Genomic DNA, 23,780 nt, shown 5'->3' on the forward strand with positions numbered 1-23,780 from the left:
TCCGCAGGGTGCTGCGGTTCGGGGGTGTGTCTCCCCCGGGAGCGGGGGGGTGCGCGGAGGAGGGGAGACCCGCGCTGCCGGGCGGCCATTTCAAGGGCGGCGCGGTGAGGGGGCGCGGGCTGGCGGCTGCGGGACCCGCGGCTCGCGCTGGGACCATCCCGCTGCGCGCCCGACGGCACCGCTCGGGGCTGCTCCGGGAAAGAGGAGAGCACGGTCCGGCGGGGTGAAGGGGGCCGTGGGGAGGGCCCGCGGGCGAGGACTGGTTGGGTTCTGGCGCGGCGACGGGCATGGTAGGACGGCGGTGCGGCTGCGGAGCGACGACCGTCGCCGTCGGGCTTGTGTTCTGCAGGCGGCCGCGTCCGAGGCATCCCCGAGATCGTGCTGCGGAGAGGACGCTGGGCCGCGTCGGCGGTGTGAGGGCGTCTCCAGCCTCCTCCTCGCTTGCTTGGCTTGCGCTTGTTGATGGAAGAGCTGTTGCTGGCCCAGTTCCTCCCTGCACTTGAAGAAGTTAGTGCTGCATGGGGTTTGCAGATCCGTACCTCACTCTGCGTTCTCTGTACACTTTGAAATAGTTTGGATTTAACACATTTTCTAGTGGAGTACGTGGAGTGTCGGGTTTACATTGAGCAATTCAGGAACAGCAATACCAGATCCCTAAGATGATCCTAAGAATGATCTGTTCGTTTTTTTGGTGGTGTTTTTTTGTTTGTTTTTGGTTTTTTTATTTGGCTTTTGGTTTTTAATTTTTTCTTCTTGTTGTTGTTTTGGTTTGGTTTTGTCTTTTTGGTTTTTCGTTTTTTTTTAACTGGCAGCAAATCGTATCACTGTCACACTCCTGTCCATGGAAAGCTGTCTGGACACTGCAATCCTCAGAAAACAGCATGTTCTAAAACGGATGAAAAATTGATACAATTGAGGAATTTCACTTACCAGTAGGAGCAGTGACATGAAAGTTACAAAGAATCAAATAGTGACTGTGAGTTGTGCAGTATTTTGCATTCTTCCTTCAGTTTCATTCATTTAGTTTCATAAATGTTTGAGTGTGTGCACATACACTGTTTGCACAGCTTTTTGCTGACATAACAGGGTGTGAGGTAGATGAAAACATAGACAAACGAGACATGCAGTGTTGGAAGACTTAGAATAAAGGAAACTAACACAAATGTAACATTGTCCTTTATTATTTTGCCACCAATGTCCAAGGTTATATGTTTGGGCTTTTTGCTTGTTTGTTTTTTTTCCAACCAGGATCCCCAAGCACTAGCCCTGGTAGCTAGCCATCCTTCAGAAAATTGTTGTCTTTACACCAGAAGCTTTTCCATTTAGCTTCTTAAGTCAGCTTCAGGGTTAATTTCAGTCTTATCAAGACTTTCTGTTTCCTCTTGGCTCCTTCTGAGGCATAAACCATCCAAATAGGGAGACAAACCAAGGGCCAGCCATTTACATTGATAAATATGAAGTTAAAGAGCAGTATGTTGACGTTGGTCCAACATGTACAATACGCATAATGCACTCATCGATAAAATTAAGCACTGTTAATCCAGAATCATGCTAAACATCTGCACAGGAGAACTATAGTTTGCACTGTGTGATAGAAACAGCAAGAATGAATGATCCATAATGAAATGATTGAGAGTTCCTACAAAGTTGGCAGAACACAGTAAAATGTTACCTGGTTTTATTTTTCATAAAATAAACATCCTGTTATCTGGATTCAAAAGTGATTAACTCACAGATTTCTTTGAATTAACCCATTTTTATAAAGCACTGACAGCATAATGCAACGTTCCTTGAACTGTGCTCAAATTGAGTTCCCAAAGACATTAATGAAGGCTGAGTCCCAGCTGTTGAACAGCAGTTAGTTAAAAAAAAAATTGCTGTGATTTGAGTACTAGTAACACAGCTATTCTGAGGAAAATTCATTGATACCCAGTAGAATTTTTATATTGCATATAAAAGTTTCTAAAATTTGCTAGTTCAGTGACTTTTTTTTCTAAAGATACATAAACAGCAAGATAAAGTACTATATCTACTCCAAGAAGTGTACTGACAATAAGAAATGAGAGTCTCTTCTAAGTACTGCCACCTTTACAGTGTTGCTCTAAGTGGAAAACAAAGCAGGATATCTGTACACAAAGACTGAATTACTACAAACTCAAAATAGAAACAGGAAAATGCTAAGGTTATTACTGAGGCCCTTGGAGTTGCTCTTGAAGAAAGGAGATGCTACAGGTGAGATCTGCAAAAAATTAAAGACTGAAACTTAAGCAGAAGGGATAACCAAAGGGAACTTGATTAAACAATATAGCAATAGAAAGCTTTAACACCACTCCTGTGCCTCCCTTCAAATCTCAGTTGTGATGCGCAGTTCAAGGTATTGTGCATATTTTTATAAATCGCAAAATGAACTTTTGCAATAAAATGCCCAACCTTAGTGAAGCTTGAGAAGCCTGCCATTTTCTTTCACTTGTAGGTATGTGGCTTTCAGAAGAGATGAAACAACACTGCAGAGCAAAAAATCAAATGTTTCTGTTGGCCATTCAGTCAGGCCTCCACATAAAAAACAAAGCTGATGAGACTTTTTCTTTCCTCTCATGAGGCATGTGCGTAACCCAACCTAAAAGCATTTTCAAAAGTGGCCATTAGCTCTTAATTGGAAAGGGACTTTGAAGGGATGTTGTACTTCTATTTTGCCATAAGGTCTGGAAAAGGAAGGAAAAATAAGATCATAACCACACTTTCTTTGTAATTAACTCTGAAAAAGTAGTTCCTATAGATACAAGAATGATTATGCCTTTACCTGCAACTGTATTGTAAGTAAAGATTACAGTACCCCTTCAAATGAAATTAAATAATCTTTGAATCACTGAAAATTTTACATGAAATATCAAATGTATCAAAATGCTTCAGCTATTTTTAGTTGTCTCGTAAAGATTTCCTTCAGTCACTGTTCTGGCCCTCAGAGATTTCTGTAGAAAGAATTCAAACAGTGTTGTTCTTTTTGGGTTTGGTATCTACAATAAGTTTTTTTTCAGATTTTTGGCAATGCTTAGCCTTATGAATCTCTGAAGAGCTAGGCTCACAATGATGTTCTCACGGGTGTTTTTACCCCAGTATCTAGCATGTTATTTGGCATCTAGCTAAGATGAAATCATAGGTTGAATCATGGTTTGGACCTTATCATTATTTGTATCTCAATCTATAAAGAGAAATAAATACGTTATAGAAAAATAAAAAGAAGAAGAAATTATTTAACATACACATACACATATCAGTATATGGTTTAAAGTTTCCTGAAAGTGTGTTCAATGATAAATGAACTTAAAAATTCAAATTTTAAGCATTTTCAAAATGTATGTATTTTTTAAATGCTGCTTACATACTACTTTACAACTGCTTGTGAAAAAATGATATTTTGAAAAATTAATATTCCTTTTAAAATATGAAATTATTCCTGACCCTGAAAGAGAACTCAAAAAAATAAAGATTCTTTTCCCATGTCTACTTCTTACACTGCCACCAGTTTCATTCAAGATCTAATACCTTCGTAGCTCACCTGGTGGAATCAACAAATCTTCTGCTACATTAAATATAGTCAGTGGATTATAAAGAGATCCTGCTTCATTCCTTTAAAGCCTGTACTTGCAGTGTCTCTGGCTGTAGGGTGAAACCTGCAAACAGTGGATAAATATCCAGAGTCAAGGGGTGGGAACCATGTTTTGTGTCGCTCTTCTAACTGTGGACAAGGTGTGTTGCCTAGCAGGTGGTGGAGGTGGGACTGTTACCATCCATGCCAAAGGTGATATTCTTAGTTTGCTGGCTGAGAAAGGGACCTGTGCTGGAAGTACAGTTGCTGCATGAAGGGTAACCCCGTTTTTGTGCCAAAATAGACGCAATTTAGAATTTAGTGGCATGAGATGTGCTGTGGGAGAATCATCAAGATCACATATCTCTGAGTTCAAATCATGATATTTACAAAAATATTACTATCCTGCAGCTCTGCATAGCTTTTGTAAATGTTGCAGTAGCTCCTCAGTGGGAATCCCTGAGTTCTTCCTAACCATACAGGTTTTTGCTGCAGTAGACCACCCACTTGCCCCAAGCATCACTCACTGGGAAAGAGGTTTCATAAAATACATATGTATATATCACACTTATTGTTACTAAGTTCAGATGCAATAAATAATACCTAATTATTCAATATTTAATTTAAATATTAATTATATTTATTAATATTTATTCTAATCACCTATAAAGTGCCTCCATTATGTTAAAAAGTATTCTGCAAATATGAATTGTGTCTTTAGAAACTACAAATCAGAAAATTAATTTTTAGAGGACACCACATAATTCTGAAAAAGAAACAATCCTTTTTAAATACCAGTAGAAAGATTGCAGTTTAACTCTAGTGCACAACTGCTACACATTCAGCTCTCAACAGATGGAAGATACGCATTTTTTCCTGTCTTAAAAGTTGAAACGGCCAGAATTAGATACATCTTTGAGCAGAAAATGATACATTGTCTTTTGTGATTAATTATCTTCCTTTTCTTTCTTTGGTCAGAAGCAGGTCTGTAGTAAACATAAACTCTCACAAAAGTAAAGATATGATGCATTCTTATTCACCAATATTATAGAATATGGACATGGAGAGGCATTATGTACTTCCATTTGAGGATTGCATGAGTGTTGGTGGTAGAAAGACTTCAAGAAATGCACTGAACTGTTCTTAAATCACAATCATATGAAATCTAGCTTAAAGAAAACTAGCTTATCATTTTCTTAAATTGTTTTCTTGGATCTTATTCACTGTTACTTTGCTCCAATTTCTATGATAAGTATGATGTCAATAGCATTAAGAGGATGTAATTTACCAGCATAAAATAGGAGTATCTCACAGGTGAAGCCAACCTGAATTTTCAAAATTAACATTTTCTCTCAGCAATTTCTCTCAGCTATAGAACATTCATACTCTTCTAAAGAACAGGATGTAGCTATTGTTGCTGTTCAAAAGCTGCTCTAAATCATAAAATGTTATTTAGGGCTAATTGACCAAAGTTCTAGTACTTGTCATACATGTAAAGCAGGAGGAGCAATAGTTTTGTTGACAGATGATAAAAAAAAATTTGACTTTGCTTGTCGTGTCTTGAAGAAAGGCAATTTAAGTGCCAGTCTAACGCCAATTTTATATATCATTACTTCCAGCATTTAACATCTTATGATAACTTATTTTTTAAATATTGACATAGCTATCAGTTATCCTATCAATATATGCATGCATGTATACAATTTGAACACGACGTACATGCAAGAAAGCATGTTGTGAACAAAAGCTAATCGAATGTGCCTTGTGCCTGCATGAAAGTCCTAAGTATGACGGTAGTTGATAAATAACTAGGTCTGTTTCTAATATCATAGAAACAAGGGCTCGTGCCAAGAATTTACAGATGCTGTAATGAATAAACACAATTTATTTTGAGTGTGCTGTGATTTAAGCCAAGCCAGCAAGTAAGTACCACACAGCTACTTATTCACTCCCCCAGAGTAATTTTGGGAGAGAATTGTAAGAGTAGATGTTGAGAAAAATTGTGGGTTGAGATAAGGACTGTTTGGAGGGTAAACAAAAGCCATGCACACAAGCAAGGCAAAACAAGGCATTTATTCACTGCTTCCCATCCTTGGGTAGGTGTTCACCACCTCTAGGATAGTTGGGCTCCACCTCAGGTACTGGTGACTGGTGACAAATATCTTCACTATGAACATCCACCACTTCCTCCTTCTTCCCCCATCTTCATATGCTGAACACAATGCCATATGCTGTGGGATATCCCAGTTGGAGTCAGCTGTCCCAGCTGTGTCCCCTCCCAGCTCCCTGCACACCCCCAGCCTCCTCGCCGGCGGGGTGGGTGAGGAGCAACAAAGGCCTTAGTTCTGTCTAAGCCCTGCTCAGCAATAACATAAATTCCCAGTGTTATCAACACTGTTCACAAACATAAACATAACCTCATAGCAGCTACTCTGAAGAAAATTAACTCTATCCCAGCCAAACCATCATGTAGTTATACCTGAAATAATTCATATTTAACTAAACAGCCATTTTTTGGCAGTATTCACTCAGTAGTATTGAAGATATTAATTTTAACTAAACTGTCATGCATTCAAAACAGTTTAACACGGAGCCATTTCTGCCATCATCAAGATTCTCCACACAGAGATAGAAATATTTCAAAACCATCCGTGTATTACATAGTAATCCCATGCTAGCAACTGCAAGACTCCAGTCACTTGGTAAACAAAAGCACAATCTGGTTTCAGTCCTCCTCACATTTTGGATGGGTACAAACAATAGCATCACTTTTTCTAAACAGCAGGACTCTTGTTCTAATGTATTAAATAGTCCTGTGGGTTGTTCTGTGGATTACATGGCAAATAAATGGCCTGTCCACACTCCTACTATCAAAATCTCTGTGTGGTCCCAGAAACCATTCAGAATGTTGCTGGTTGACGCAGCCCAAAACCAGGCCATTTTGCAGTCTCTTCTCTCTGGAGGTTAAGCTGACCAAGTTCACTGCCTGTATCCTTAGCCTGCTTATTTTAGTACTTCATATGCAGCACTTCAGCTTCTGTTTACCTTACAAGCTGAATGGCTGAAATTCTTAAAACCTTTGGTTAAATTTGTTCTGTGACTCTGTCACTTGACTGTGGTACCAGATGGTGATAAAGAAAAAATAGACTTTGTTGCAGTTCCATAATCGAAAGCCAGATGGTGATACTAAGGCTGATAGAGAAAAAACAATAATACATCACTGCCCTGCTCCGCCTCAGATTTCCAGCTATTGCTATCTAACTGAAAATGCATCTGTTCAGACATTACTCATATTTTGTCATGCATTTTTGGAACAAAAATTTCTGAAACTGCAACAGGTGCAAACACTAGCAAACATTTTACTTTTAAAGTATAGTACAACAATAATTAAGGTGCAATTTTAAATACAGTTTTTGTCAGAATATATATATCTGAATCTCTTCAACTAAAAACAAGTTTGTATTTTACATGGGGACAAAAATCCTCGATATTACTTGAATTAAATGGATTTAAGCCGAGAAATAACTGGTCCCCAAGGAGAAATGTACTTTCACTTTTAATGTAATGAAAACTGAAATTTTATCTCTAAATACCTGTAAACAGGCCAACATACGTGAATGACAATTATTTGCTAAACAATTTTGAGAGTAATTTTAGAACATAATGTACATAGCTGCCAGATTTAACAGAAATTGCTTTGACAATTATTGTAAGAAACTCTCCTATGAAAACTTATTTGAGTTTACTGATTCAGTTCCTTTTGCACAAGGACATTTTCACCAGTCGTATGTGATTACTTCACCAAAGTAATACAATGACTGTAGATGTTAAACAAAAGTTGAAATTGGCAGGCAGGTAGTGAGACAAAAGAAACAAAAATAGAAAAAAGTTTTGTTTATTAATTAGAATTATGTTAATTTCCATAAATAAAATTGCAACTTAAGGACATACAGATAATTAACTGCTTTTGTGAAATGATCAATGTTGTTCCTATTCACTGAAAGGGTATCAACATTACATACATTTATCTACAAATCTAGCTATTTACAAAATGCTACAAATGCACTAAAAACTGTGCCCTATGATTTAATTTTAATTTTATTTTGTACTGTTAAAAAAACTAAAATTAAAGCTCTGGTGTCTGACTTGTTGCAATCCTGTGCATTCCAGGACCTGGGATGAAATTCACCCTCACTTGGGCAAGAACTAGTTGCTAGATTTCATTGTTTCTGTGTTGCAGAGGGGCTGTGCTAGCTAATGTTTTAAGTGAAGACACAAAGAATATTCCTACCTCAAAAGAGCTCCTTCAGTTATTTGAGTAACCTTAACTTAAATTGCTGAAGTCACATGATGTGCTCAGCATGCAAAGCATTTAGAACAAAAAAAAGAGAACATTTTAAAAGTAAACTGTTTGATGAGGATGAGAAATATTTTTGATGTGCATCCACTTTCAATTTCAATAAATAATAATGTACAATATTTAGTTATTCAAATATATTAGTTCATGGTCTAAATTTGAAAGAGAAAGTTGTGTAATTCATGAATAAGGTGAGTAGACCTGCCCTTAGCAAAAGAAGCATACCTGATTCAAAATTTAGGGATGTATCAAAGCAACATTGACTTGGGCACGCAGATGATGATTGGCAAAGACACGTGAAAAAAAGTCACACGAAACCACCAAGACTGAATCCAGTGAAAGGGTATAGTGTTTCTCTACAAGCCTTCCCCAAGCAGAAGTCTTCTGATTCAATTGGGAGGTGCGGAAAAGAGGGACATGTGTGAATTCCCATTCACTCCTAACTTACCTACAAGTAACTTATGAAGAGAATAGGCCATGATGAGAACTTGAGGTTGCATAAACTGTCAGGCAATCTGCACATACAAAGACTGATCTTCATCAGCTACTGTGGTGGTTTGCATAAATTTTCTGAAATAGTTCCTGTCAGGACCTGGGTAGACTCCTTTGGACCTGGCAAGGACCCATTCGTGTCTGATTTTTAATACTGATACATTATTACACCAATGAGAAAGTTTATGCGCCTTTGTGAAATACACATGTAAAGACGAAAAAAACCTGGGAATCCCGATTCAGGACCCTTGGAAGGTAACACCGACTAGGCCCCTCTGTGCAGCCCGGGCCGGGCCGGGCACAACCGGGAAGGCCCTGACACGGGGCTTGGGAAGTTCCCTGGGCTCCATTTTCGGCCAGGGTCCCGATAGGAAGAAGGAGAGGAGGCCCGCTCGGCTGCTAAGATCCTAGCTGCCCCTCCTCTTCCCCACCCTAGCGTGGGAGCCTGCGGCTCAGCTGAACATCTAGCTGACATTAAAACCCTGCCCTGCCGTCAGCCCGGGCTGAGCCAGGGGGTCCGTGGGGCCCTGGGAGAGCAGCTTTGTGCGGCTGGGCCGGCCCGCCATGGTGCCCTCACGGCCTGGGGAGAGACAGCTGGGCCCTCCTTTGGCAAGGCCCCACAACCCTTGCCTGCCGGGCAGGGGGAGGGAGGACCATCAGCCTGTGGCTGGAATTGAATGTAGCAAATGCCAGAAAATAGCTGTTATAGATAATAAACAAATCAAGTAAAATTGAAAAGATTCAGGAAGCAATTTTTATTTTTTTGTGACTGAAACACGGTCCTCAATAGCCACAATCAAAAAGGACAACAGTGAGCCCGGGTTCGGTGCTGAGTGAATACACACGCTGATCTGACCTCTATTGCATCAGATCCCCCTGTGTTCACAAAGTCTTCTTTTCCTGTCGTGGATTCCCATATTCATGTAATCTCCTTTCTCCACAGTGAACTGGCCAAAACAGTTTCTGGGCAGCGATGAATTTTGATGTGTGGAGATTTTGGTTTATGGGAACTGGGTATTGAAATGTAGGTTTTCATGAAGACCCTGGTTATCTTGATTGACGGTAGTCATGGCCGGGGAGTTTCCTGGACTGGCTTAAAAGGAGTCACCTACGTTGTGGCTGGTTCTATTAACTTGCTAATTGTGGCTTTGTCAGCGGCTACAGTGCTGGAATTATATGAAGCAATCTTTCCCTCTTGCTGTTCCTAAAGTTACTTCATTAATTTCTTTATTTATACAAACATGATTTGTCTTTCATAAAACCCGAGTTACTTTATAACATATATAACAATAGTCATGCAGCCAAACCAGCCACCACAGTTTCTTGCTGGGCTCCAGCTATCTTGTCCCAGCCTCCTGCACAGTCTGAAATACTCGACATCAACTGCTCCAACTGCTGCCTAGGCAAGATATTCACTGTTTCATGGCCCAGAATGAGATTTGCAGACACTTTGTTCTCTCTCCTAAGTGAAAGAAAAGGTGAAGATACATACAGAAACACCATGAAAACACTGAGGTCAGACAAAAGGAAGAAGCCCTCAGTAGTTCTCAATAATAGCAGTGGGAAGACTGTAAGTCAAGGAAGGAATTTTAACCAGTGATTAGTTTTCCATTCTCCTGGGCAGCTGATTCACTGTGACATCTAAGCCACAAGAAAACTGTTTCTTGTGGAAAACTATTTCCATAGACTGAAGAGAAGTCTCCTCTCTCAAGCAAATTGTTGAAAGACTATTTTTAGAAATGGTAAACTGACTGATTTTTTTCTGTGCATTGTCAGTGCGAAAGAAAAGAAGTTGTGAAGTGTCTTGGGTTACAATATCTTGGGATGTGATAAAAGGCATCTATTCTATCACCTTCTCTTGAGGGTGAGGGCAGCGATCCTTATCTCTGTGGGAGATATTCTGCTAATGGGCCATCCATTGAAACCAGGCAGGGCATTGTTCTTTATCTTTTCACAACCCATCCTTCCTTCAGGGAGTTATTTTCTGCTAATGGCCCACTGAGTCCCACTGTATGACTAATAAAATTACATCTACCCATTGGAAGTTGCTCCAGGCAGGGGGAAGAGCCCAACATTTTTTACTAAGATAAAAACAGAGGTTTTAGGGCACTAAGGTAGCCCTTTCTCTGCTGGGGTCCAGAGGGAAATGGGATTCTTCCACATTACCACTGAACCTCCGGAGAGAAACTGCACCTTCTACAGGAGCACGGCTTCAACTGAACCACATCTGTTACTGCAAGAGGACAGCAGCCACCATTTAATGGGACTGCTACCAACACCCTGCCTGACGGGGTGTCAGGTTTTACTCTGACTTTGTCAGGGTTTGGGGTTTGTTTCTTTGTAGTACTGTATTTCTATTTTAATTTCCCTGGAAAAGAACTGTTATTCCTAATTCCCATATCTTTGCCTGAAAGCCCCTTGATTTCAAAATTATAATAATTTGGAAGGAGGGGGTTTACATTCTCCCTTTCAAAGAGAGGCTCCTGCCTTTCTTAGCAGAAACCTGTCCTCCAAAGTAGGACATGAAGGAAGGAGAGGTGTTCTTAAAGTTTTATTCAGATTGTTATTATTTTTTTCAATAATTTCTCGTAATAAAGTTTTTCTTTGCAGTCTTTAGAGTTTGAGCCTACTTTACCTTTGTCCTAATCCCATCTCACAGCAGCGAATGAGTAAATAATTCTAGTGGGTGATGATTTGGCCAATGCTAAATCTGCAACTTTAATGTATTCAGATGTGACTTATGTAGTTGAAATGCACATTTAGAGACAAGTTCATGAACTTATGATCAAATATCTGTCTCTTCCTGCTAAAAGTTTAAGTAAGGCAAAACCTGGTTGTTTGGAGTTTTTTGTTTGTTGTTGATGTTGTTGTTGGGGCATGGTTTGCCCTTTTTTTTTGTTTTTCAGCCTTAATACATGATAAATCATATTCTTCCTAAAACTCCTTAAAGACAGTGAAAAATAAATACTCCTTATTTTGAGTTTTGCTGCCTGGATGGAGTTGGAACAGTGGTGACCCATATAGCAGTAATTACTGTTGAAATACTGCTCATAAGTACTAGGTTTATCTTCCACAGAATTTCTTATAGGTAAGAGTTATGTACATTTTGACTCTGTATCAGGGTAACCACTTATGAAAAAGTGAAGATGAACTATATTTGGTAAACTGAACTGGCCTTTATTATCTCCATACTAATGCAAATGCACAAAGAACTCGAAAGAACATTTTAAACAGCCATATTTTAATGGCGTATAGTGGGTGTGGTGAGATGCATCTGTTCCTCCTGGTCCAGTGAGCAGCTTGGCTCAAGATGCATTCACATTAGGCACACACATAGAGAGCACATGTACAGAACACACACACGCACACAGATATATATGTGACCAGGTACGCACTATGGACAAACATTCGTATCTGAACATATGAATCCTGTCTTTCAGAAAGCAACTGTCCCATCACTAGGGATGGTTTCTGACTCCACAGTTGATTTTAAGGGTAAAAGGATACAAGTAAGCCATCACTTCAAGTAACACTTGATAGGGCAGGATGACTTTTTCTGTTGCCAGAATTCAGTGTTTGGAATAACTGGGAGCGATACACCACACAGGGGAAGAGTGATTTTTAAGTGACCAAGAACTATTTGGCCTTCACACAGAGACTTGATAAATACCTGCCATTCCTCTGAAACTTAGTGAGGAGAAGAGAGAAAAGCAGATAGTTAAGGCATTTGCTCAAATGAAGTAAAGATTCCATCACTCTAAGCATTACTAAGAGATCATTTAAAAAAATCAAAGAGCAGTATATGAAATAAAACTGTGCAAAGAGAAATTTTCTATCTGTAATCTCTGACCGAAATCAACACTTTTTTATGCTGATTACAACATATTTTTCAGGTACAGCAGGTCAATGTCAAATGCAAAACCACATCTCTTTCATATTCAAAGACAACCCTTGAGTCAAGGATAGCTTTTTTATGTTGAAAAATCTTCAGAACACAGTGTCTAGAAATACAGTTTACATGTATGTTTATTTAAAGGACTTTACATTTTAAGCAGTGCAATTTTGTTATTCTACTTTACTCTCCAGAGGGATACCCTATGAATTTCTTATCCACAGAAATAGAAATCCTATGACATATCCTGGAAAGTATTATGAGTTTATCTTACATGCAAATAAATTTTTAAAAATCATACCTAAAATTTTGCATTAAAAAAATAAAGAGTTCAAATGCTGGTCTTCTCAACAGTTATGAATTTATAACTGTGTAGCAAGAAGGACAAGGAGGGACTACAACAATCTCTGATTGAAATTCAAGTTGCCTGGTGGTGTGCATCAAATGGCAGTCCACACAGGAAGAGGAAACTGGCAAAATAAACCTTAGAAAACTACCTCTCATAGCACTTGGAAAATCTTGATATTCAACAGTAGAGGCTGGATTCTGGTGTTACTACAGATAATCAGAAAAAATACATTCACAACTGTGTTTACAAAGAAAAAAAATTAAGATACACCAAGAATATTTTATCTGTACTTGTGACTTAGATTTGTGTGTGTGAATCAGACTAGATCACTATCTAATGCATAGTTGATAGAGGTTTATTCTGTTTTCAGTGACTTTTAAAATGTAATTTTAGTGGCAATTCTAATTCAACAATATATGTCCTCTAAGTGCACTCTGTAGCATTTCCCTCCCACACCATATGTGAGCTACATTTTTATAATGAGAACAAAGAGGAAAATAATGGATCTTTGCTACTGTTTAGTGAATGGAAATTTTTAGAGTTGCTGGGTAGTACTGCATTAGTGGTGGGAAATCAGGTTTTCCCACAGGGACTGAAATATTCTGACTGACAACTTTGGCTTACGGATTCACTCAGGAAGGAAGCACGCTGCATGTTAGAAGACAATCCCAGTTATTACTGTGCCACAGATGCTTATCTGGATATATGTAATTCCCATTGGGCTGTATGAGTGTTTCACAAACACTGGGATAGATTTAACCTCCTTCTCTCTCTTACTAAAAATAGAAAAGTTAGAAGAAAGGAAAGAAGCAGAACTGCAACCTCTAAGTATCCTTAACTATCCAAAACTTAACTTTAGGTAAATAGGGAAGATTAATGAGACTATGACGGTGTGAAGTGTCTTTGTTTTCTTTTAAATAAATGACTATTTACAGAAAATTGATCACAAAAAGTAAAATAACATGGAATTGAAGTGTCACAGTTTTTCATCACACAATGCCGGTAAGAGACAAGTAAGACAGTATCCATATTTTCTGTAAAAAACTTGAATTTTCTGAAACTGGAATTGTTTTGAATCATGACATAACTCTTTGGGAACTGAAGACAGATAAATTGATATTTTACATCTATCATTCAGATCCTTACACAGCCATTAATTTATTCTAACAAAACTAGCATCATTATAAGAAACTTGCTGGAGTCTTAGGGTACATAGTCTTCGGGCTAAATGTTCATTAAACTTGTTTCAGGAGATTTACCTGAGGAAAACAGTAAAACCTGCCATTTATAAAATATGGATTGATTTTAAGTTTCAAAGAGAGAATTTTCTATCATCATACAGACACAGAAATAATGGGAATTCAATTTAGCTGAGGTCAGAGCAGGAGCAGTTTATTACTATAGCTATTGTAGAGTTGCAGGGTTTACGTACCCCTTGGATGTACAGTCTGTTCTTCACCATACCCTGTCAGATAAGGAGGACTATAGTACATTGCGATAAAAAGGAGTGGCATGTGGTTTAGTTCTCAAGACTCCAGGCATTCAAATAAAGAAGAATCAGTAGGAAGTAGCCCCTAGGAAGTAGCATATTTTCACAAATACTGCTTTACTGCTTTGTTAATTAATTTGTGCTGACTCCGTTAGTTTGTGCTGATTTATATTTCTTGACTAGTGGGGTCTGCAAAGGATTTAAGCCACTGTAAAGTACACACTAAATTTGAGAGTGAATGTTTCTGTTCTTAAAGACTGACCTTCATAAAATAATTTTGTGAAGATTCATTCTGTTGGGGTGCTACACAGAAGAATGGTTCCTGCCATGGTTTACATGTGAAAGATTTTTCAGCTCTGGTGAGAAAAAAGAATGAGGTTCCCACTTAAACTGGTAAAAACAGTGTGCTTTTCATCAGTTCAATGTAGATGTGGAATGATGTTTACTCAACATCTCTGCAATAATGTTAAGCACTTGGAAAGAGCTACTTGCGTGTTAAAAAGCCCCAGATCATTAATCCTATGGCAAATGGGTGCAGGCATGGGATAAACCTAGGGAGCAGTTACCTGCCAACGCACAAATACTGTTTCATTTGGCACCTGGGACTGTAAGAAGAGCAACAATTTTGTCAATTCTTTGCTTGAGTGACAGATCCTAAATGAGAGAAGGACTGAAAAACTATGGTGTAAGTCCAACTCTCAGCATAAACAATCTCAGCATCCTAGACTTTATCCTTCATATAATATGAAAATGTTAAAATATTGAACCCTATATTTGTATGGTGAATAGATCATGTGGCAAATAGATTGAGGGAGATTTCAGGAAGAGGCATAATTAATCTTTAATTTTTTCAATCAAAGGAATGATTAAAAGTCGCAGCTAGTTTTGCTTAGCTGTTAGGCACAGAGCAAATTAATATTCAGCAAATATCCACACTTCTTTTGTCATGAAAGATTCCTTCCACACAGCAGATTTTGACACAGGTCATCAGCCACTCTCCCAGTATATTCCTCAAAATGCTATTTTAATGGTCGGCTTTTCTGTCCCACTTAAATAGCTTTTAGCCAGCCATTATGACTTAAACAGCAACTGAGTCATGAAAAACAAAGTAACTGTAGTGTGAAGGTTAGATTAAATGACAAACCATTGGCATCTCACTGCTGAATTTCTTCTTTTATCACAAATTGCAGTTTTCTTGTTATTGCATTTCTCATATATTATTTTTAGTGTAAAAGGAGGCTATTCATGTAAAACTGGCGGTATGTGGTCTTTTCAGCAGTCCTGGAATCAGTGTGCAGCATGTCCACATAAAATATCCAGAAAACTATAATTTATGTTTTGGATGTAAATGCATATGTAAAACATCAATGATGTTATTGAATATGTTTGAGGGGTTTTTTTTTAATAATTCCTTGAAGGATTAACAATTTGTGAGGAAAGACGTGAATGAATGTATTCGCAGGCAAGACACTCGATCATCTTAGTCGACAGGAAAATGTCCCTTTTCCGTCATTTCTTCATGTCTACATTCCACATCTAGATTTAAAATTCTTAAAAGAGGAACTTGAGGATCTTATTTTGTTGGCTTGATTCTTTGCTATAGTCTCACTATTTAGTAAAAATTACCTGCATTGATTACTGCTTTATTGTCTCAATATCTCACTTATTAGCTAATGAACTGCTTGAAGGAGGAAAAAAAAATAGCATGGGAGGTTTCTTTCTGTCCAGCCACTCATTCCCAGTCATGGCAGCATCCAAATCTACTAACTTAGAGGTTACTGATAGCACTCTCAGCTTAGAAAGACTGACTACATTTAAAGAGTTCAACCAAATCAGTTAGGAATTCAGCATCATGAAAATAGTTTGGCAGATTGGCAGCTTTTCTGTCTGTATGATTATCAGTCTATTGTCCCAAAAAACAGGACAGAGTTAATTTAATCTCTTCTCAGGAATCCAGATGCAAGAAAAGTAATAGTGATAATCACATGTGATTTCAGTATGTGGTATAGAGGAACATGAAGGCCTTCTGTGTACTCTTCTTGCAGCAGCTGTGGTGTATCCTTAAGTGGAAAGTGTCCCTATAATCAATGCGTTTCAGAAATGTCCTTTTTTCAGTCTACTCAGAAATAAAAAAAAGGAGTTTACACATACAAAAAGATAATAGAGACAATAGGTGCAATTTTATTTGTTTGTGTTTAAGAACAAAATACCTGCCTTTTAAGAGCTGGAGCTCATTTAGGGTGTTATAAGAAGCCAGCTGGTCTATATACACACTTTGCCCACGAAATCTAATACACCTGACAGAGTATAAACTAGATGTCAAGGTCACAGGCTACAGCACGTGTTTAAGTTGACAAATTTCTGTCTTTAGAGTGCAGTAGTTTTGCTGCCAACAGTAGTCTGTATTTCAGTTGGCGGATTTCCACACAGACAGAATGATGTGCTTGTGCTGCAACTGACTTATAAACACATCATGTTAACAGAGTAATTACAGACTTCCACAAGCAACACAGTTTGCAAAACATTTTTTATACTTTTCTGTGCTAGATGGTTTCATTTGTTCCAAAAATAATTCCAAGTTTAACATATCTGTTACTACTTGCTGTTTTGCATATTTGAAATGGAAACTTTACAGAGAAAAGCGTAAGGTTAATTCGTCATGGAAGGATGATGTCAAACTGTTACTGCCTCTGTGAGAACTGTAAGGGTGAATTTCATGCTAAAGGCGCATAAAAGAATACTGTGAGCAAATATCAGATCTCAGAGCTTCATTATATATGGACTGAAAAACTAAAATTTAAATAAAAATATAAACCACAGAGCATTCAGGAATGGATTCCTTATATAGAACTGAAAGATTCCTAGGTAAACTTTGTAAAACTTTCTTTATAAAACTTGCTTTAAAAGAACAAAAAACAAACATAAATCCAGAAATTTAGCATGCAGAATCTTGAGATTCAAGATCTAAAACACAACACAGTCACTACTCAAATAATTTGTTTGATTTGTGATCAGCCATTAGTATCTGGGGATGAATGAGTCCCTCCCCTCCATTACAGTAATGATCACACCCCACACTCAAGCAAACTCCATCTGGCCAAATATATCCAAACTACTTGTTGTATCTACATGGACAATCTGTTCCATTTTGGACATCATATTTAATAAGGCTTATTTAGACTAGGCTTTAAATCCTCAAATGTTTTGTGTAATTACCACTTGTGGAATATCACAGTATTGTAAAGTTAACAGATGGAGAATGTCAAATAATCTAACATCTTAGTTAATATTTTTCTCAGGAGTTCAGATTTTTTCTAGGAATAAAATTTGGGCACATGCCTGTTTAAAAGGTTAATAATCCAAAGTATCTTTCTCCAGTTACCTATCGTAATGTGGTTTTCACGAAAGTTTCATGAGTCTGCAAATAGTGATGCCATAGTATTACTGAGTGCATGGATTGTCCTCAGTACAATATTTGTACCCTTTTTTTCTGGATATACACTGCAGAATTTCTAAGAGAAAATACTGCAGAACCTGTACACAATATTTCTGATTTATTGCAACATTTAGGGAAGTGTAGCACATGCTGAAATGACTGGACACCACTTGCAATGGCAACTGAACTGAACTGAAGGGGCAGTTATCTCCATCACTGTAGGCATGAGTGTCGCAGTCTCAATTTCCCTGCTCCTTCTGCCCCTTCATTCTCTTACTGGATTTTTCTCAGGACAATGAACAGGACTGTTTGGCCCTTTTTCTTGAGCTGTTACTTAGTATGACTTGCATCCTCAGCTTTCTGCAGGCTCAACTTATTTGCTTTTCTGGAATATAACACCAAAATTCAACTGTGACAGTCACTGGAGAGTGCTGACAACATCGTACTGGTTCCAGTGGTGAGCCCTGGCTCCATCTCTGTGTTTCTATTACTGCTGGAGCCCATCCTCCTTTCAAAGAATCCTAGTCACTTTTCTGTCTCATTATCTATGTTTTCAACCTCTTGTGAGACCTCATAGCTTCAGGAGGTGGCACCACTGCAATAAATTTTCATCTACATGATCAGATCTCACCACCAAACCTACAGGTCCCATTTCTGATTCTATACCTGTGGGACATTCCTCTGTTTCTCTTCCTTTGGGTCAACATTAAGTTGCAAGTCCTATTCAGTCAACAGTGATGTTTCATCTAAGCCACATGTCTCCAGCAAAATGCCTAAATTTGAGGAATCAGTACAATTTGAAGGCCACTGTTACCCTCCATGGGAAGACTTACAAACCTTCTGATTTGTGTGCATCCTTCTTGTATCAGAACTCACTCAAAAACCCTTTTGATTCATAGTTTGAAGTAGGAGGGAAGGAAGGGTGAACAGTAATCTAATTTCATTGCACTGTAGGTGAGGCCTGAGTCACAGCAGACTTCCAAAGAAACAGATGGTATTTTTTAATTTGTAACAGGTAAGGATCTCTCTTATTAAGAAATTCTACAATCTACAGAATTCCTGTAAGCATAACATAAAAGTGTATTCAAGTAGAAAGTGCAACCTTTCAAGCTGATATTAATAGCTGAGTGCATGATATGTTCCCTCAAAATAATACATCTGAAAATATACCATCAAACATTTAATAGGCATAAAAGTCTTTTGTGTAACAATTCATATATTTGCATGGAACTTAAATCTCATTTTTCTTTGAGTTAAATTTGGCTTATGTATTGTTTTTTTCTTTAAGAGGTAAAACATTTTTACTCTTTAAATATTTATGTCTGTACATATAGCATTCAAATAAAAGCTTTGAACATTTATACAAATACTGTATAAATCTCATGCTTCCCTCTTGATGCAACTACATCAGTTAAACAAAACTGATTTGCAAAGCTGATTTACATTAAATTAAATAATATAAATTTCAGTGTTCAGTTTCAAATGCAAAAATCTTATGACTGTTGTTTTCACCCCCTCAGACATCCACTGAACTTGTATTAGCTTTATATTGGTTTTAATTAAAATTCAAAAATTCAGATGTATCTAGGTGTGGGGATGTGGCTGAACTCCAAATGTCTTTCCTCAGTCTGGGACATGCTAATGGTAGGGTCACCTTTACAACAAAGTAACACAGGATCAGAACAGTTCCACGTCAGTCATTCAAGCAATGGCTCAGATATCTAGACCCAATCTAACACTCAAACCATTGCAATAGAATGTGGGTTCACCTTTTTCCTTTTCATTAGCTATGCCACCAGTTTTCCATCATGCAATGAAAAGTTCCCCAGACTCCCATGAAACAGCCTTTGTTGCTTCTTTCTGCTTCTTTCAGAGCAGGCTCCTTTTCTTTTTATATACAGTTCCCTGTTCCCCCTGCATTTTGTTTTTGAGAATTATGGTGCTAGATAAGAATAAATAAATGCCAAGTGCTATTCCACCCTTGAAATTCTGAAATTCACATTATTAAAATGTTTTTCTATCTGCAAGACTCAGAATCATAGAAATTAATGTCATGCTGAAAATGAAATTGTATAGCACCTGAAAACATTTTTGAAAAACTACCCTCAAAGTAGTTCTGTCATGGTGTTTGTACATTAATTAACAATATACCCAGAACTGTGTTGGTCAGAACTTATTTTTGTTGATGAACATCTCATGTTCAGAAGATGAATCAGAGTAGCATGTATGGTGTCAGCATCTTTTGTATACAATGAGCATTAAAAATCCAGTAATATAATTGTTTTATCTTTGCAGTAGGAGTGAAAAAGCTACTGCTGCTTTGGCATCACATATGTATAGGCTGTGACATTAAATATGCCTTTCCATGTACGTGTTATCCCTTTAGCCAAGCAGCCATATATCCAATTCCCTCTTCCAAAGGAAACTCTGAAGGCTCTCCCAGTTTCTCAAAAACCTGTTGGCCCTAACTCGCTGTACAATCCTGTGCATTGCCTTCACAGACAGTGTTTAAGAAAGTCAATTGACTCTTGGTACTTCAGATTTTGCATAGGATTATCCGTGGTCTGACTTATCGAGATGCAGAGCATTCACAATATGAGAATGCTAAGCAAAGAAAAAAAGCTTCACAAAAAAAAAAAAAAAAAAAACACTTTAAAAACAGGCCTTTGATATCTGTGGATCGTATAGTAAGCATTTGAAGCACCAGAGATCTGTAACCACATTCAAAAGGTCTTAGGTGTGAGATGGTAACAAGAGTTTTGTTTCTTACACCAGCAATGGAAACAGGCAAAAAAACAAGAAACACACCCAAATAATCTGAAGCATTCTATACAAGCAGGTTTATTAAAATCACTCCCCTGTCTTACTATTTAAATAAATTTCTGATGAAATATGTGTGCCTTCTGCCAGCTTACGTAGAAAAGCTGACTTTGAGGGAAAGGACCCAGACATCTTCAGAGTAAATGAATCTTTGCCTGTCCAAGATTGGTTGATCCAGCTTCTTCTGGTCTACGGGCCCTTGTGCAGAACATGGAGTAAACTCAAGGATGAATCATTTTGGTGAAGTGAAGCAGAACAAAACTGGAGTAGTGTCTGCAGATTTTCTCTTTTCTGTAGCATCTCTACTTGGTTTGGCAGAAACTTTTGTTCTTCTTAACGTCTGCTATGTAGCCAAGCTTGACTGTATACTCTGTCTCTTATGACTATTTTTCTGCTTGTAGCTGTATGAAAAATTAAAGAACTTATTCATCTGTGTACATCCTACCAACTATTTTCACATGGCTAGTCCAGTTAATTGATCCAGCAAGAGTGCACTGTCATGCCTGAAGCAGTCCAGGCTTTAACAGATGCCTTGAACCCCAGCTTTTCCTCTGTTGGCCTTAGATTTTTTGTGCATTTGTCATAGGAAATATTAAGAGATTTTTTTTCTCTTATTTTTCTTTTTTTCTTCCTTTTCGCTTTTTTTTTTTTTTTTTTTTTTTTTTCCCCTGAGAGCTATGCTAATACAAAAAATGTACCTGGAAATGTTTAGCTTTCTGGAATTTGAAGAGCTCCCAGATCTCTGGGAACACATACAAAAGGGGGAAAAAGTGTGTAAGAGCAATTCTGTAAATGGTCTCTGTAGGCATTATTATTTTTGGGGCTTTTTCCAGAGCTGAGAATATTCAGGTTATTCCCACAGAGTAAGAATTGCTGAAGAGCTGAGCAGTTACAGTGGCAGTCAGGCTTCCAAAACGGTAAATTTCTTGTTTTAGACATAAAAATAATGGCACCCTCATTCATAAAATTATAAAAACCCAGCATGCTATAGTCAAAAAAATTAAACTCTGTGTGTTTGATCTACAGGACAAATTGAAGCTGAATTTTTTGTTGTTGTTTTTGAAAGGAAAGACTGAAGAAGTAAAATTAATTGAGCGCCAGGAAAAAGAAACCTCTTCAGTCTCTGGAAAATCTTGTCTTCAGTGGTAACCATGGGCTTTTCTATAAGTAAAGCATGAGCAAATTCTGATTCTTAGGTTATTCTGGTTTCCTACAAATTCAAGAACACCTTTCATCTTAAATCATTTCCATGTCATATCCATTATTAGTGCTTGCTTCTGTGGTCTGCTGAATTCACCCTTTGGAGATGGGTCACTCTCAGAAATGTCAAATAAGCTAAACAAAATGTAGACAACTGAACCTAGAGTTTGAGGCAAGTATTTTTCCAGATAAAAATAACTGTTGTGTCCTCCAATAAAAACAAGAGAAAAAATGTACTTTCACAGCTAGCCATGATTTTAAAAAATCTTATACTGTTAATTTTTCAAGAGAGTGCGCAGTAGCTAAACACCAGATATACAACTCTGCCTAAATACTTAAGTAGTTCTATTCCTGTGCCACAATAGCCCTGGTACATCTTCACTTGTGTTAGTGGAAACTGGATAATACTGTTTTACAACCACAACATCATAGGAAATTCTAAAGGTAGAGCTTCAAACTCAGACATGAAGCTTTGTATACAGAAGAATCAGTATTATCAGTATTGTCAGAACCATGTACCCTTGCCCAATATTCTCAAGACTTCAGTGATCTGCCAGATTACTGGTCACCTAAGCTGTGGACCTGGGCACTTCAAATTCCTTTGTCCTCTTTTGTCATAACTCTACTGCTCAACCTCTGGCTAAAAATATGCAGTCTTCTCTTATCTTGGTGGAAGATTTTCTTTGTCATTTAATAGCTACAAAACCTAAATCCATCCCTTTAAGTCCTGACCCTCTCCATCTGAACAGAAATTTAGCTGTGTGGTGTGTAATTAAAGAAAACAAACCTGAAATTGTATATATTTCCAGTTTTCCCCTCACTTGTGAGTCCACATGTCCCAGCTATCACACCATCAACCTCACAATAAGAACGAACATGGCAAAATAGTGCATTGTTAACTTAATCTAAAATTTTTCCTTGAGCAGAAAGAGCACCATTACCTAATTGCTATTATGGTTCCGTTATTTCAGAGGTATCAAAAGAAGGTCATCTTCTCAGGGTAAGCGCACACAAGCCTTCGTGAATTTTGCCAGCCTCCCATGGAACCTGCCACCAACCTGGTCTCAGCAACCCCATTTCTCACCCTCAGAACTGCATGCTGGGGGGGACACAGTGGCCACTGTGACTGCCATAGGTCCTGGCTCTCCATGCCTGAAGAAGCACAGCTGTCTTAATGGAGCATCAAAATGCCAAGTTATCAGATAACAATTAGATGTACCACAATTATTGACGTTTTGTGTGCGTATATAGACTCTCACCATGACACACGTGGACACGTGGGATTACTTCTGCATGTAGATGGGGATAACAGGTTGTTATATTTTGGAGAATGACCGTAAACTCTTGTTATATGGAGAAGGAGTAAAGCAATGTAAATTTCTATTCTTGTTTTATTCAGATAACCAGTAGTGTTAAACATTGAATTTTGTTGGATTTTACAAAGGAAGGAAAAAGTAATTTTTAAAATCCTCCAAGAATGCTTAAGAACAGCATCTTCTTTCTTTAAATATTAAGAACATGACTTTCCACCAAGGAATTTTGCTGCAGTTGTTCCAGAGCCAGCTATAGTACCTTAATTTATAATAGCAGGTGATTCATGATGCTTTGCAAACAAATGAAAGTGCAGATATTCCACTTATATGAGGCTCTTGCTGTATTGTTCCTTACAGACATACATTCACATTCAACAGAGCCGCAGAGAACGTTTGAACAAGAGGTCAGACAAATTTATGGAAAGGTATGAAAATTTTGTTGTTACTTATGCAGTGCCACATGTATTCTCAGAGACTTTCTGTCAGCGAAGAATAAATTATGAAAACAAAAAATGATGACCTTTGGCTCAAAGACTTTCCTGCTTCAAAGTGCTAGAGTGCTACGCACAGGACATGCAGCTGATGCAGATTTGGGAGTGGTTTTGTGAATAGGTTAATAAAATACTATGAAAAAAATAATGTTCAAATTATCCGAAACCCACAGGTGAGCTCATGTTTTCTGTGGTGAATTTTCCAGAGCAGATTGAAAGGCTTTTTAAGTCTGAAGGCCATTTTTTGACACAGCCCTTACACAGACAAAAGACACGTTGACTTGGTCAAAAGGAAAATATTTATTCATAATCTTCCTCCTATCCCCTTAGCCCTCCCTTGCAGATTTATTCTTTC

At 38.0% G+C, this 23,780-nt stretch overlaps 1 long non-coding RNA gene across 1 annotated transcript; it reads left to right on the forward strand.

The window, feature by feature from the left end:
• The first annotated feature begins 143 nt into the window (after nt 1-143).
• Nucleotides 144-23,388, forward strand: LOC122149482. The gene is made up of 3 exons (XR_006163153.1): nt 144-507; nt 21,488-21,566; nt 22,593-23,388. It is a non-coding gene; the product is annotated as an uncharacterized LOC122149482 (long non-coding RNA).
• The last annotated feature ends 392 nt before the right edge of the window (nt 23,389-23,780 follow it).

Source organism: Catharus ustulatus, chromosome Z, assembly GCF_009819885.2.
Source record: "Catharus ustulatus isolate bCatUst1 chromosome Z, bCatUst1.pri.v2, whole genome shotgun sequence".
Taxonomy (NCBI): Eukaryota; Metazoa; Chordata; class Aves; order Passeriformes; family Turdidae; genus Catharus; species Catharus ustulatus.